Here is a 16,812-nt window from a genome sequence, read left to right on the forward strand (position 1 = left end):
GGAGCTGGGATTACAGGCGCCTGCCACCATGCCCGGCTAATTTTTGTATTTTTAGTAGAGACACAGTTTCACCATGTTGGCCAGGCTGGCCTTGAACTCCTGACCTCAGGTGATCTGCTCGCCTTGGCCTCCCAAAGTGTTGGGATTATAAGTGTGAGCAATCGTGCCGGCCTTACTCATTATTTTCATATTGTCTGGGAAACATGTTTTTTTCCAATTTTGTAAAACCTCAGAGACATCAACTCTCCATATGAAATTTTCTAATTTGCAGAAATCAACTGAAAGGGATTTTGTTCCAAATCCTTACTGAAATTTATCATGTTTCAAAGAATATGCTCAATGATACTTTGTACTCTGTGGGTAGTACATTCACAAAATCATTGAATCTCAAAGTTGTAAATGTTGTCTTGTCCATTATCACTGCTGGGCCAGTTATTTGGGTCCTGCCATACTCTATCCCCCTTTGTTACTCTCTGTAACTCTCCTTTCTGTTGTATGCTTCTGGTGTCTGGAGATTTGATCAGACATCCTGCCTTACTAGAGAGACAGGTACCAATGTATGACAACAGCCAGGGGATCTATAACTTCATTTATGTTGCATGCTATAATTTCTCAACAAATCTGTATGGTAGATTGAACAGGTATTACTATGCTCATTTTAAGAAAAGGCAAGTTATATTCAGAGAGGCAAAGTGTAGATAGAGCAGTAAATGGCAGAGCCAGGACTACAAACTCTGGCTTCTTATTAAATGCTTATTCCTCTCCCTGCCTAATCAGAAGTGATTGTGTAGTTTTTTAAAGGCATGTAATATACCATAAAAGGAAGAGTCTAATGAGAACAGACCCTTGTCCAAAATCATCAGAAAGAGAGGATGCTGGCCAAGTGTGGTGGCACACCTGTAGTCTCAGCTACCTGGGAGGCTGAGGTGAGAGGATTGCTTGAGCCCTGGAGTTCAAGACTGCAGTGAGCTATTATCACATCTGTGAATAGCCACTGCATTCTAGCCTGGGTGATATAGTGAGACCTAGTCTCTCTCTCTCTTTTTTTTTTTTGAGATGGAGTATTGCTTTGTTGACCAGGCGGAGTGTAGTGGCGCGATCTTGGCTCACTGCAACCTCCGCCTCCTGGGTTCAAGCAATTCTCCTGTCTCAGCCTCTCAAGCATCTGGGATTACAGATGCCCGCCACCATGGCTGGCTAATGTTTTGTATTTTTAGTAGAGATGGGTTTCACCATGTTCGCCAGGCTAGTCTTGAACTCCTGACCTCAAGTGATCTGCCCACCTTGGCCTCCCAAAGTGCTGGGATTACAGGCATGAGCTACCATGCCCGGCCCTAGATCTAGTCTCTTAATAATTAAAAAAAAAAAAAAAAAAAAGGAGAGGATGCTATGGCAAGAGGTATGGATTTGTCTGGGGTAGCCAGCAGAAAATTGCATGTGTGAACATTTTACTATACTCTTTGGAATGAAATGAAGGTGATTCAGAATCCCATGTTCAGATGAAAACTATGATTTTGGTTAACCATAGCTTAAGGGCCTATTCACATCACAAATTTGCTTTCTTTTTTATAATTCATGCTATATTTTAAATTATAAAACATTTCCAACATAACAGTATAACAAACACCCACGTATCCATCGCTCAGATTTGAGAAATGCTAATATTTTCCAATATTTACTTCATATTCCTTCCCCAAGACTCTTGATTTTTAACATATAAAAACTGAGTTTTCTTTCTAAAACTCAAAGATTACTCTGAATAGTGATAAGAGGAAATAGGTAACAAGGGTTATAATCATGAATAATATAATAGAGAGAAAACAGTTCATGATTTTCTCAGTTTTCTTACATAAAGCAAGCAGGGTAGATTAATTTTCTCAAGGATAGGAGGCTAAAACTACAAAACATTATAATCTGACCTTATATTTAAGACAGAACTTCCTACATATAAGATCTTAATATCCAAGAAATAAAATTAATGACAATACTAATGTTTTTAAAAAATACATTTTCACCCCTATGTGTTAATCTCACAATTCTGTGAGGAAGGCAGGACAAAAGAGGACACTGAGGTTCACACAGGTAGTGTTAGGTTCAAAGTCATCATGTGTTTTTTCTACTCTTCTTCTCAATATAGTAATATTTGCATTATGAAAGACATTTTGTTACACATAAAACACCTTCAGATAAAAGCTATTTATCAGCATTTACCTAAATATATAAATCTTATTTGTATATACCAAATACTGATAGAAACAAAATTTGTACTTCTAAAATTTGACTTATTCTCACCACTGCCACTAGAGGGGCTATTGGATTAAGCAGATTAAGTTTTCTAGGTATATATCAGTAGTTTCCCTTTTCTCAAAGAGTGGCATATCTTAAAGGGATATCATGATATCACTTAAATCTTTCTTCATTAACAACTGCAGTTTTAATTTAATTTGGATGGTGCTTAGCCATTCCTTTACAGATAAATCTTTTTTTTTCTTTTTTTGAGACAGGGTCTCACTCTATCACCCAGGATGGAGTGTAGTGGTGTGATCATGGCTCACTGCAGCCTCCACATACCAGGCTCAAGCGATCCTCCCACCTCAGACTCCTGAGTAACTGGGACCACAAGAGTGCACCACTACACCTGGATAATATTTTTTGTGTTTTTTGTAGTAGACACGGTTTCACTATGTTGAATCCTGGGCTCAAGAGATCTGCCTGCCTCAGCCTCCCAAAGTGCTGGGATTACAGGCATGAGCCACTGCACCTGGCCTAAAAATAATTCTTTTTTTTTTTTTTTAAGAGAGTCAGCCAGGTGTGGTGGCTCATGCCTGTAATCCCAGCACTTTGGGAGGCCGAGGCAGGTGGATCATGAGGTCAGGAGATAGGGACCATCCTGGCTAACACGGTGAAACCCTGTCTCTACTAAAAATACAAAAAATTAGCTGGGCGTGGTGGCGGGCACCTGTAGTCCCAGCTACTCGGGAGGCTGAGGCAGGAGAATGGCATGAACCCGGGAGGCGGAGCTTGCAGTGAGCAGAGATTGTGCCACTGCACTCCAGCCTGGGCGACAGTGCAAGACTCCTTCTCAAAAAAAAAAAAAAAAAAACCACACACACACAAGAGTCTTGCTCTGTCACTCAGGCTGGAGTGCATGGCGCTACCTCTGCTCACTGCAACCTCTGCCTCCCGGCTTTAAGTGATTCCCGTGCCTCAGCCACTCAAGCAGCTGGGATTACAAGTGTGTGCCACCATGCTTGGCAAATTTTTGTATTTTTAGTAGAGTTTTGCCATGTTGGCCAGGCTGGTCTTGAACTCCTGGCCTCCCAAAGTGATGGGATTACAGGCATGAGCCACTGCACCTAGCCAAAAATAATTCTAATACTAACATGAATCTTGATTTACTAATACTTCCCATTTATTTTCATTTGAATTATTAAGTACCTAACCATTGTTCTCTTAGAGTACCAATATTACATGAAAGCATTCTACAAGACAATTGCTTTAATGCTAAGAATGTATGCACTAGGCAACAGAAGATAAAGCCATCAATTGAAGATCTGAGTGTCACAAAGTCTAGAATCCTGTTTTATCTCTGCTGCTAACTACCCAGATGATCTTGAAAAACTAGTATCATTTTTTTTGGGAAGGGGGTATTATTCTCCTTATCTATAAAATGAGGACATTTGGAGTATGTCTTTTTCATCTCTAACATTCACTGATTCTAAGAATTTGTGGTTGGTTGGGATCCAGATCAAGGGCAAAGCTATAAATTTTTTTAGGTTGACCCAGAAGTCCGAAGTCTACTTGAAAAAATACTAAGACTGCCCTATCCTTTAAAGGCTGGGAAAGTCCAGCCTTTACAACAAAACTGTCCAGGAAGCAAAGAGGCTTGGACTGTTTATTTTTTGTACTTTAATAGAAGACTAGCAGCTTGCCATTTAGTACTTTGCTAATTCAGGAATTGACACCTCTTTTCCTTTTGCCACTCATGATCCTCTTTTCTACTGTAACTCCATTCTCACCAGGCCCAAAGTACCCTAGCAGCTTCCAGAACCCTTAGGGTGAATCGAACTTTCAGTAGGGAGAGGAAAATACCAGCAACCTAAGTAACAACCAATTGGAGAGTGGAAGAATGAGCATAATATTTAGGATATCCCCTAGAGAAATAAAACTTCTGGGGCAATAGATAATTTTAGTAACAATAATAAGCAATTAAAACACTAATACAGATTCAATTACGACATTAAAACTGTGTTCTGGAACAAAATATGTGATTTTCAAATTTTAAGATTTAGTAGATGAAGGTAAGTACAGTTCTTGTCAAAAATTAATTAGTTGCTTGGAAGATCAAGTGGTAGAAATATCTCCAAGGATTGTGCAAAAGTACGAAAGATAGAAGTCATGCAGAAAATAATAAGAAGACAGAGCAAGAGACTGACATATTATAGGAATTCCATAAGGAAATAAAGGAAGAGAGAGGGAGAAAAAAGGAAAATTTCATTTATTTGAGAAGAGCTGGATTTAGAAATTGAAAAGGTTTACTAAATTCCAGGCAAGATTGATTAAAAAAAAAAAAGCAAAACAAAAACATAAACCTAAATATGTCCTGGTACAATTTTGGAATTTCAAAAATAAACAGAAAATCTTACAAGCTGCCAAATATTTAATAGGAAGATTGGGTTACTAACAAAGGAAAAAGTAATATTGGCTTTGGACTTCTTACCTATAATACCCAAAACTAGAAAATAGTAAATTAACATCAACATATCTCTTCAAGCCATACAACCCTCAAATCCTACATCCATTCACCAATCAAAATGGAAGAATGATACTTGTTAAAATGCAAAGATTCAGATGACAAATCACCAAGTAATGTTCTGGAAAAATGACTGTAAATGAAAAAATGATTCAGAACATAGACTTCAAGGTAGGGGAAGTTGGAGGAGAGGAAACAGTAGTGAAACACACACACACACTCCTTTACAAAAAATATAGCTAAATCTAGGCTGGGCGCAGTGTCTCACACCTATAATCCCAGCAATTTGGGAGGCTGAGGCAGGTGGATCACTTGAGGTCAGGAGTTCAAGACCAGCCTGGCCAACATGATGAAACCCTGTCTCTACTAAAAATATAAAAATTAGCTGGGTGTGGTGGCAGGTGCCTGTAATCCAGTTACTCAGGACGCTGAGGCAGAAGGATCACTTGACCTGGGAGGTGGAGGTTGCAGTGAGCCGAGATTGTGCCACTGCACTCCAGCCTGGGTGACAGAGTAAGACTGTCAAAAAAAAAAAAAAAAAAAGAAAGAAAGAAGGAGAAAAAAAGAGACAAAGAAAGAGGAAAGATAAAGAAGAAAAAAGAAAGAAAAGAAAGAGAGAGAAAGGAAAGAGAAAGAAAGAAGGAAAAAGAAAGAAAGAAAATAACAGGTAGGGCAAAAAGTCACCAGGCAAATGTAAATAAGCAAAAAAGCAGAAGTAGTAATATTAACATCAAAATGGGATTTGATTTAAAAAAAACTTAAAAGGATAAAGAGAGGCAACAAATTGTGATAAAAGGAAACTTTGTAAAGATGATGCAGCAGTATACAACTCTCTCACAAGACAGGGTCTCATTTCATCCAGGCTTCCTTATTGCCCCACCAAATTCCTGCACGTTGTAGGCACTCAGTAAATGAGCTGAATGAAACCTGATTTCAAGTCAGTCTATCCACAGTAGCTTTGGGAGTAAATACTGTTTAGTTACTCAATTATAATGATATTATAGGCTAATAATATTGTCTGGGGATGAAAGAAAAGATACTGCTAAACATATAATCATAAATAGTACTTTGAGAAGGGATTAAGGGGAAACAATTGTGTATTCAAATATCATGTAAAAGAGGAAGCCAACTTATTTGGCATTGCTTGGAGGGCAGAATTAGGGCTAACAGATGAAAGAAACAGGAAGAAAGACTGGCTCCATGTAATGGAAAAACATACTTACTTTAACAGCCATCGAACAATAGAATGTGCTACCTCATGAGGCAGCAGAGATCTTTCTCACTAAAAGAATTCAAACAAAAACCTAACAGCTAAGTTGTTTCATTTTCCTTAACACCTCCATTGGGTGAAAGTTTAGACTAGCTAACATCAGAATAAGATACTGTGATTCTATGGAGATACTGAATGTTACATAAACACAATGACTATTTTCTTTTCACATATAAACTGAAGCATAGAGGGAAACACCAACCTGATCTGACTGATGCAATGATACTCGTCTTGTAGATAATACTCTTCTCCCTTTCATTTTTGAACATAAGAAACATTTGCCTATTTGACTTGAGTGAAATGAAAACAGTATCTTTTCTTCCTAAAGCCATGACATTCATCTTCAACTTGGAAGATGGCTACCAATATTAATAGCACTCTCTGTAGAGTTCTAACTTGATCACATGTCAAAGAACCACGCACTTAATAGAAACGTAGAAAAAGAGAAAGGAGAAGCATGTTTCAAAATAAATCTGTCAGAGAACGAATGTAGCTTTCTCAAAACTATATGTACTCATCAGTTTCTGTGAAGAAAGAATATATTCAGAGGGTATGACATCTTTTGAACACTGTATCTTTTCAGATTTCAATCTGATTGCTTTGGGGGCTCAATTCCAAAGCAACTTAAAAAAGTTAAGACTTTTTTTCTTTTTATAATTTACATCTGCCTCAAATTACTATAATCCTGATTCTGGCATAAAATTATTTTTGCTTTATCATGAAGATAAACGGTAAAGGCTCTGTCTTGGTTTTGAATTTTACAGCATTTACCCAAGTTTAGGATTTATGAATTTCAGAAAGAGTATTCAGAATGCAGATACATTTCTATTTAAAAATATTTAATATAAACACACAGATGGACAACAGCTGCTAATTAGTTTCCTGTTTCATCTGTTACACCAACTGCAAGCTGCATCATTTTAAGATCAGTGAAGATGACACTGAGAAAAAGTCTAGGATGTGTAGATTAAAGAACGTTGGCAGTTAATTATACCAAGGTAACAAAAAATAGCTGAGGACATCTATTAATCATATCATAGTTTCTTCAGAGGTCAAAGATAAATTCATTAACTACAAATCTTTTCTGGGTGTCTACTTCACATATGCAATCAAACTACGTACTACACATATAGCCATCATTTCATTCTTTTCCAGTCTCACTGGGTGTTCTGGGACCACGGAGTCATGTAAAAAAAGAAGGCATGGTTCTTGCCTTTAAGTTTACAAGCTAGTGCAGAAAACTCATCAGTGGAAAAAAAGGTTAGAAAAATGAGTGAAATACGCAATGACATTAATATCATCTGTTGAATTCAAATACATTAATTAAAATGAAAAAATATGTATCATATATATAATATAAAGAAATGATAAAAAGGGTGAATGGGATAGAATGATCAGAACTAGTTTGAGATAATTAGGACAGGCTTTCTGGAAGACATTACTTTTTATGAGTTTGGGGTAGGAAAACAATGTCTAAAGCTACAGTAATACCTAGAGGTTATTCATAGAAGAAACAGAAATGTCAATTGCAGTAGCAATGCTTAAAGATAAAGAAGGGCGGCCGGGCGCGGTGGCTCACGCCTGTAATCCCAGCACTTTGGGAGGCCGAGGCAGGCGGATCACAAGGTCAGGAGATCGAGACCATCCTGGCTAACACGGTGAAACCCTGTCTCTACTAAAAATACAAAAAATTAGCCGGGTGAGGTGGCAGGCGCCTGTAGTCCCAGCTACGCGGGGGGCTGAGGCAGGAGAATGGCGTGAACCCCGGGGGGCAGAGCCTGCAGTGAGCCGAGATTGCGCCACTGCACTCCAGCCTGGGTGAAAGAGCGAGACTCCATCTCAAAAAAAAAAAAAAAAAAAAAAAAAAAGAAGGGCAACTCTAACAGCTACATAAAAAGTCTACCACTGAGATTGGAAAGAACCTCTCGTCATTAAACACGTTTGTTAAGGTAGAAAGAATGTTCTTTGTTAACCAACAGAAAATGAGAAGTCTCTGCTGAAAAATGATCAGAAAATAAATCTATCCCAGCTTGCCAGGAGTAAAAGAAAATAAATCCATTTTGTTGGCCCAAAAATGAAAACTTTGCATTTTGAGCAGAAAAGGAGGTTTACGCCATAAGGAAGGCAGATAGTTTATAAAAATAACAAGAACCAATTAAATTCAGATCTAAATTATCGTTGATGATTAGAAAACTCCTACTTTAAGAACATTAGGTAAGCAATGAAAAATTAGGATGTGTTTGGTTCACAAATTGGAAGTTGTAAGGCACTGGGCTTTGCCCAAATAATTGCTGTGCTGTTAAGTCTATCTTGATAATTCCTGCTAAATGTGCCAGTTTTTTAAGAACCCATTTTTCTATCTCAGTACTTGTCCTTCTGCTTCTTGCTTTAATATAAAGAGGTAGCTTCACAAATTCGTAGCAGCAAGAGGAGGCAGTTCAAATACAAAACACCAATCTATGACATAGTCAAGTAAGCCCAGGATTTGAGTGGGGCAGGCTTCTGTGATGGCAATTTTCCAGAAGGGGGAACTCTTCTTAATGATGGGAATTTCCCAGCCCTTCCTTCAGGCCTTGAAAGGCTAGAAGGTCCAAGTTGGCAGTTCAGAAGCTATATTGCTGAGCTGTCATAAAGTTGAATCCTTATTCAATAGTTAAAATCAGTTTGAGGAATTATATAAACTCAATTGATGCTGAAATTTATGTAAAAAAATTTCCCCAAGTGGATTCTACCTATTTGGATAATGATTACCGCTTGTTATATTCAAGAAGTAAATTTGTAAGATCTTTTCAAGTCTGAGAGAGCTGCTCCTCAATTTTTTATATTAAAAGCCTGCTAAATCTATTAGGAATTTCTCCCAAGATGCTTTTCTTCAGAAATACAAAATGAACCACCCAGCCACAAAGCTTTACACTGTACATTTTTTGGGGACGTGTCTTAGGAATGCAATTCTACTGTCAGTACCATACTTTCTGGCCTGCTCCTATGGTCAAGGCTTTTGGACTTACTTTGAAGGGGCCCTGTAAGATTCTTCTGGACTGTTGTAAAATAGAAAGTTTCTAGGTTTCATGGAAAGAGAGAATGGTATAGGAAAAGATGGCAGGGCTGTTTAATGTATCCCTACTAAGTGCTGTGGATATAGTGTTTACCAACATACATTTTGTCCTAGTATTCATGGAGCTTATCGGGTGGGAAAGAAAACAACCCTGGCCCAATACTCACAAATCCTTTTTCCACCCTGTTTAAGCCATACAAGACAACAACTTCTCAAAGCAAGTTTATCAGGAAACTGAGAAAAAAAAATCAGTAACAGAGAAGAATATATGTGCTCAAATGACCAATATCTTACTAAGTAAGTTCTGGCCACAACTGCTTGGCTAGCACATATAGCATTCAGTACTTATTTACCTATCTACATTTCTTTGTCTTCATCTCTTCCCCTACAGTAGCTCACACTGTCTAGGAGGACTAAAGGAGGCTAATAGGTTATTGAACCAGCCATGGGGAAAAGAAAACTAGGACATCTGCTGTCCCATATTTAAGGTAGATCCATTAGAAAATGGGCAAAAAACCTGAACAGACACTTCTCAAAAGAAGGCATACAAGCAGCCAACAAACATATGAACATATGATTAGGATATGATCATTTAACATATCTCTAATCACAGAAATACAAATCAAAACCACAATGAGAGACCATCTCACACCAGTCCAAATGGCTATTATTAAAAAGTAAATAAATAATAGATCTTGGTGAGGCTGCAGAGAAAAGGGAACATTTACACACTGTTGGTGGGAGTGTAGATTGGTTCAGCCACTGTGGAAAGCAGTTTGGAGATTTCTCAAAGAACTGAGAACTACCATTCAACCCAGCAATCTCGTCACTGGGTATATATCCAGAAGAAAACAAATCATCCTACCAAAAAGACACATGCACTCTTATGTTCACTGCAGCATTATTCACAATAGCAGAGACATAGAATGCTCTTCAATGGTGGACTGGATAAAGAAAACGTGGTGCATACACATCATGGAATAGTACACAGCCATAGAAAAGAATGAAATCATGTTCTTTGCAGCAACATGGATGCAGCTGGAGGCCATTATCCCAAGTGAATTAATGCAGGAACAGAAAATCAAATACCGCATGTTCTTACTTGTAAGTGGGAGCTAAACACTGGGTACTCATGAACATAATGATGGCAACAACAGACACTGGGAACTACTAGAGGAGGGAAGGAGGGAGGGGGGTAAGGGGCCTAAAACCTAACTATTGGGCACTATCCTCACTACCTGGGTGACGTGATCATTGGTTCTCAAAACCTCAGCATCACCCAAAATACCCATGTAACAAACCTGCACATTAGCCCCTGCATCTAAAATTTTAAAAGTCGAAAATATGTAAATATATAAAGAATGCATTTGAATGAAAAGAACAGAAAGAATAGAAAGGCACTGTGCAATCAAGAGAAGAAGGAACGACATGAAAATGAAGAAAAAGAATTTATAATGAGAGGTTGAAAATTCAAAGCCAATATATTACATTATTATTTTGTAGAATTCTAGACGAGGTAAAATAGTTGATATTTTGTCAAGGGTAACATTGAAGACTTTCTTTCTTTCTTTCTCTTGCTTCCTGCCTTCCTGCCTTCCTTCATTCCTCCCTCCCTCCCTCCCTTCCTCCCTCCCTCTCTCTCTCTCTCTCTTTTTCTTTCTATTCAATGATGCTGCCAACCTATCATCTATTGGGGAAAAATATCTAATATGAACAGCTTATCATCATGGGTTCTGGAAAACAAAACATAGCTATGAAATAATACTTTTTATGCTTGGAGAAAACAAAATGTAGGTAGGCTAAGGTTTCTATTACATTAGCTATCTGTCAAGTTCTACAAATATATACTATGGCTAAATTTTCAAGTCTTATTATTTGAGCAATTGCAAAATAGTATGAGAAATAAAATTCAAAGTCAATATAGACATTAAGATTTTGCATTTAAGTATGTTTTCTATAATCTTTTGATTTAAACTTTTGTTGTATTACAAAATATTATAATTTTACTTAAAATGCAGCAAGACTTTGGCTTCTTTTTAATTTGCCTACTTATCACTATGTTTATGGCATCACACACCTAATAGTATTAATAGCTCTTACTTAGATTCAGATTCCTTAGATGAGCTGCTTTCCTCTTTTGTCTGTTTTGTAAAGTTTGATTACAGTTGTCAATACTGGTCCACCAAATTTTTAATAATGCATAAGGGGAATTTTTAGGAGTTTCTTTTATTATAAAAGAAATGCAGTATATCCTCAGGGTAAAAATATTCAAGTATTTCAGAAATATTAAAAAAAAAAAAGTAGAAGTGGCTGGGCATGGTGGCTCACACCTTCTATCCCAGCACTCTGGGAAGCTGAGGCAGGTGGAACAACTGAGGTCGGGAGTTTGAGACCAGACTGACCAGCATGGAGAAACCCCATCTTTACTAAAAATACGAAATTAGCTGGGTGTGGTGGTGCATGCCTGTAATCCCAGTTACTTGGGAGGCTGAGGCAGGAGAATCGCTTGAACCCGCGAGGTGGAAGTTTCAGTGAGCTGAGACCGCACCATTGCACTCCAGTGTGGGCAACAACAGCGAAACTCCGTCTCAAAAAAAAAAAAACAAAAAAAACAAAAAATTAGAAGCGCCCACCACCACGCCCAGCTAATTTTTGTATTTTTAGTAGAGACGGGGTTTCACCACATTGGCCAGGCTGATCTTGAACTCCTGACCTTGTGATCCGCCTGCCTTGGCCTCCCAAAGTGCTGGGATTAGAGGCGTGAGCCACAGTGGCTGGCCCTCACCATCACTTTTAATTCTCTAACTTCTACTCCATATGCAAACTCTTACTACTAGAAATAACAGTTGGGTGTATAGGGTATTTCTACATATAAATATCTTCCCATGCATATACCGTATTTATAAATATATGTTTGTTCAGTTGCTATTCAATGTGAGATAAAATTAAACATGTTATTCTGCAATTTGCTTTTTTCAAATAAAATGTATCTTGGGAAAAAAGTAGAAACAGGGGCTGGGTGCAGTAGTGGGTGTCTGTAGTCTCAGCTACTTGGGAGGCTGAGACAGGAGAATCACTTGAACCCGGGAGGCAGATGTTGCAGTGAGACGAGATCACGCCACTGCACTCCAGCCTGGGCGACAGAGCGAGACCGTCTCAAAAAAAAAAAAAAAAAAAAAAGTAGAAATAGGGTTGTGCTTAAAAGTATATAAACTCACATAAATTTATGCCAATTCAGAATATCTAGGCTTTACTAGTTTCATATTTGGGCTGGGGATATAAGATTTGGTAGTCAGTCATTAGCATACAGAATGAGAAGCACAGAAAGCCAAGGATAAGCCATGGGGAGACCTATATTTAGGGGAATGAGCACAGCAAAAAGAGCTATAAAAGCTAAGAAATAATAGATTTTGAGTGGAGAATGACGATACAGAAATAGTATGTTGCTACACAGGAATATAAAATTGTGGTAAAGAGGCCTAACAGCTTGCTTTTCCAGGCATTTTGTGTTTACATACACATACCATTTTGAGGCTTTGTAATCCAGACAAAGATAATTCAACAGTGACACTGCTCTCTTCTACATAATAGTCTTCAATATTTCTCTTTATTTAATCTCTTTCTTCTTAGTTATAGTTCCAAATTTTAGTTTAAGTTCTGGAACCTTCTAAACATTTTTACTGCTTGGAATTTGTAATTCTTCAAAAGCAAGATCAATATCTATTTCAATTTTGTATCTTCAATAGCCTTTGGCTTAAAATTCATAGCAGATGCATGACTGATCTTACTATATTCTTGATACTTCCTGTGATCCACAGACCTACAGTTTGGTATAATTTCGGAGCTTGTCAGAGATGCAAAATCTCAGCCCACCCCAGATTTGTTAAAGTATAATCAACATTTTCAATAAGATCTCCAGATGATTCACAGGTACACAATCAATACTTCCCGGTGACTGATTAAACAATGAGTAAACAAATTGTATTGTTCTCCTTATTTCCAGTCTCCATCATTAGCTTATATGATAAAACTAGGTCAACTGATCTTTTTAAAATAATAGTTTTTTATGTCAATTCAGCAAAACAAAAACAAAAGCAAAAACCCAAACAAACCAAAAAATACCCAAACTTCAAATTTAACTGAATTGGGTAGTTCTGCCTAAATTGCAAAGCCTTTCAAAATCTGGCTCAAATTTCTACTCAATTTACCTGTCTTATCCTTCTACCTGAACCTCTTGTTCATTTCTAATTCTCTAGACATTATTTGTTTCTACTTCTCTACTTTGTGCATTCCGTTTCCTACTTGGATTAACACACTCTCTTTTCCTATCTAAATCCTACTCATTCTTTAAGTTCTAGCTTGAAACTAGAGATTTATAAAACTCTCTCTGACCAATCCAGCCCACAGTAGTACACAGGTATACAATATTTTGTCTTTATAATGATAGTAGAGAATTATGGATTGTCAATCTCAGGAAATTTAGATTCCATTTTTATCTCTGCCACTAACTAGTAGTATAATGCTGGACAAGTTACTTAACATCTCTGGGTTTCAAAATGTGTTTCTTTAAAGAAAAAGACTATAGGAACTCCAACAGTACTGTGTTCCAAACAGTGTGAGAAAACAAAAGATATATTTTGATATATACATAATGTTTATAAATGAATGGTTTTCAAATATAGTTGTTAATTCTCAGGTATTTGAAGCATCCCTCCAGTAATCTTCATAGTACTATTAAATTAACCTTTTTAAATAAAAGGTATAGTAAGCAAAGGCCATTTAGTCCAACTCACTTCAAAGAGTTACAAAGTCTTACTCTTCTGTTTTACTTCGATTGTCAAAATTATGGCAGGGGACAAGAATAAGAGCTGAGAAATAGAATCACATAGAATTTAAAAACCAGACTCAAACCTTTTTTAATGACACAAATAGAGCTGTCACTCTCTACCCTTATCTGTCATAGTTGAGTAAGGTTCTGTGCTTACTGACTTTTTTTTTTTTTATGAGACAGAGTCTCGCTCTGTCACCCAGGCTGGAGTGCAGTGGCGCAACGTTGGCTCACTGCAACCTCCGCCTCCTACGTTCAAGCGATTCCCCTGCCTCAGCCTCCCAAGGAGCTGGGATTATAGGCATGTGCCACCATGCCTAGCTAATTTTTGTATTTTTAGTAGAGACAGGGGTTTGCCCTGTTGGTCAGGCTGGTCTCCAGCTCTTGATCTCAGGTGATCCACCTGCCTTGGCCTCCCAAAGTGCTGGGATGATAGGCGTGAACCACTGCACCTGGCCCTTATTGACATTCTTGAGCTATTTCTCTCCCTGCTTTAAACCTAGGGTACAGTTTCTCCCATGACTCTGCTTGTTTCCCTGGAGAGCTTTACCCAGATGCTTCTGTGTAACAATATTTGCTTTCCTTAGCAAATGGCTAAATAGGAAGAAGAAGAATGAAGGAGGGCAGCCTTCACAGAATATCAATAGGTGGTAGATGAAATACCTTGTTTTCTTTGCTAAATTCCCAGCACAGATTTCCATTAGAACAATTATAAATTCTTTCCTCCCACGTTCCACCTCTGCATTCTACACCATTCACTCTGGATCCCTTCAATACAGCACTCTAAGACTAAGAAAGCCTAGATTTGCATCAGTTGTTTTTTTTTTTTAATTGTTCTCAGTTTGATATAAGGTATTACTATTCAAGAAAAGGGTATACACTAGAGATTTGTACATTCACCGAATTGCCTTAACCTGTTTATAGTTTTGTTGTTCTTTATACTGTTTTCAAAGTATATTTTGGAGTTAAATGCAATATCACCATTATTAGGAAATGTCCACCACAAATTAACAGTGTGGATCCCAGAAAAATATCAGCATACCAACATGTTGGCCTTTCACTGACGTCTTGGCCTTTGGAGTACTTCAAGATAATGGCAGTATGTATAGTATATTAAGTAACCTCTTTTAAAAAAAATAAAAGTATAACAATAAGAGGGAGAATGGACAGAATTATAGCCCAGAACAAATTAGGGTAAAAACAATTTAAAAGCTTCCTTTTCCGTTATAATATTTCTTAGAGCTCATTAACACACTTAGAGGTAGGGCCAGAGCCATTGGTAGGAAGGAAATAACCCTAAGAATCTGGTGTTTGTTCCATGAAGTTTCAAGCCTGCTTGCCTTATCTTTGTGTTTTCAAACTCTTGGATTTATCCCTTCTCTTCTCAGAAGTTGATTTTGGTCTTTGGAAAAGCTGTATCTGGATAGGATAGTTTTTAAGTACTTGTATCTTAAAGGATAGGTTACTGCTAAGGCCCAAATTCAAATAACTGGCTTTTTTTCCCCTTTCCTTCCTGTACACTAGCTTTACTTTCCCTTCTTAGGACGAGGGGCCCTGGAGTCTCACTTTGTTGCCCAGGCTGGAGTGCAATGGTGCGGTCTCAGCTCACTGCAACCTCCACCTCCCGGGTTCAAGTGATTCTCCTGTGTTAGCCTCCCGAGTAGCCGGCATTACAGGTGCGCACCACTACACCCAGCTAATTTTTGTATTTTTAGTAGAGACGGGGTTTCACCATGTTGGCCAGGCTGGTCTCAAACTCCTGACCTCAGGTGATCCACCTGCCTTGGCCTCCCAAAGTGCTGGGATTACAGGCGTGAGCCACCACTCCCAGCCAAACTTCTTTAGCGCTAAACATCCATGTAAATACAAATGGTGAAGATTTAAAAAAAAAAGTCATTTGAAAATACACCAGCTTCCACTCCAGTGTCCTCAGAGAAAGAAAAAAAAATCAGGAGGAAAGAAGAGAACTTCAAAAGGTTAGATGACATAAAAGCTACTACCTCTCAGGTTACTGGGAAGATGCTTATGTCCAAGGTTTAGACCAGGGGTGTTCAATCTTTTGGCTTCCCTGGGCCACATCAGAAGAAGAATTGTCTTGGGCCACACATAAAATACATTAATGATAGCTAATGAGCTAAAAAAAAAATCACAACAAAATATCATAATGTTTTAAGAAAGTTTACGAATTTGTGTTGGGCTACATTCAAAGCTGTCCTGGGTTGTACGTGGTCCATGTGCCACGGGTTGGAGAAGCTTAGTTTGTTTATTTATTTATTTTTTGAGACAGAGTCTCGCTCTGTTTCCCAGGCTGGGGTGCAGCGTTACGATCTCAGCTCACTTCAACCTCCGCCCCCCAGGCTCAAATGATTCTCATGCCTCAGCCTCCCAAGTAGCTGGGATTACAGATGTGTACCACCACACCTAGGCAATTTTTGTATTTTGTAGTAGAGATGGGGTTTCTCCATGTTAGTCAGGCTGGTCTCGAACTCCTGGCCTCAAGTGATCCATCTGCCTTGGCCTTCCAAAGTGCTGGGATTACAGGTGTGAGCCACTATGCCTGGCCTGGACAAGCTTAGGTTAGACTGTGTCCAGTTTGAGCCTAAGATAAAGTTCATAGCATGCCTTGTCAGAGCCTACCTTGTGAATGGTAGGTCAGAACCTCTTCAAAAGCACATCTGAGTTTTGGGAAAGTACTCAATATAAGGGAAGAAGGATCCATGCTTCATGAGGTCTACATAGTGATGAGGTAGTGATAAGAGAGAAAGGGGATTATGGGTGATAGATACATCATGAGTATTTATCACTCAGATCTGTCTCTGAGCCTCGTCTCCATTGGGTTGATATTTGAGTATTACTAAAAGCAGGTGTAGCTCTAGTGAACTGGAAAGAGTGACTTTTGAAAGACA

The 16,812-nt window shown here is 38.2% G+C and overlaps 1 protein-coding gene across 16 annotated transcripts in view; it reads right to left on the reverse strand.

The window, feature by feature from the left end:
• GPHN (gephyrin) overlaps positions 1 to 16,812 on the reverse strand; it is a 667,615-nt gene that overhangs the window by 41,696 nt on the left and 609,107 nt on the right. The gene's annotated exons all lie outside the window — the stretch shown is intronic.

The sequence above is a fragment of the Hylobates moloch genome, unplaced genomic scaffold, assembly GCF_009828535.3.
Source record: "Hylobates moloch isolate HMO894 unplaced genomic scaffold, HMol_V3 SCAFFOLD_16, whole genome shotgun sequence".
Taxonomy (NCBI): Eukaryota; Metazoa; Chordata; class Mammalia; order Primates; family Hylobatidae; genus Hylobates; species Hylobates moloch.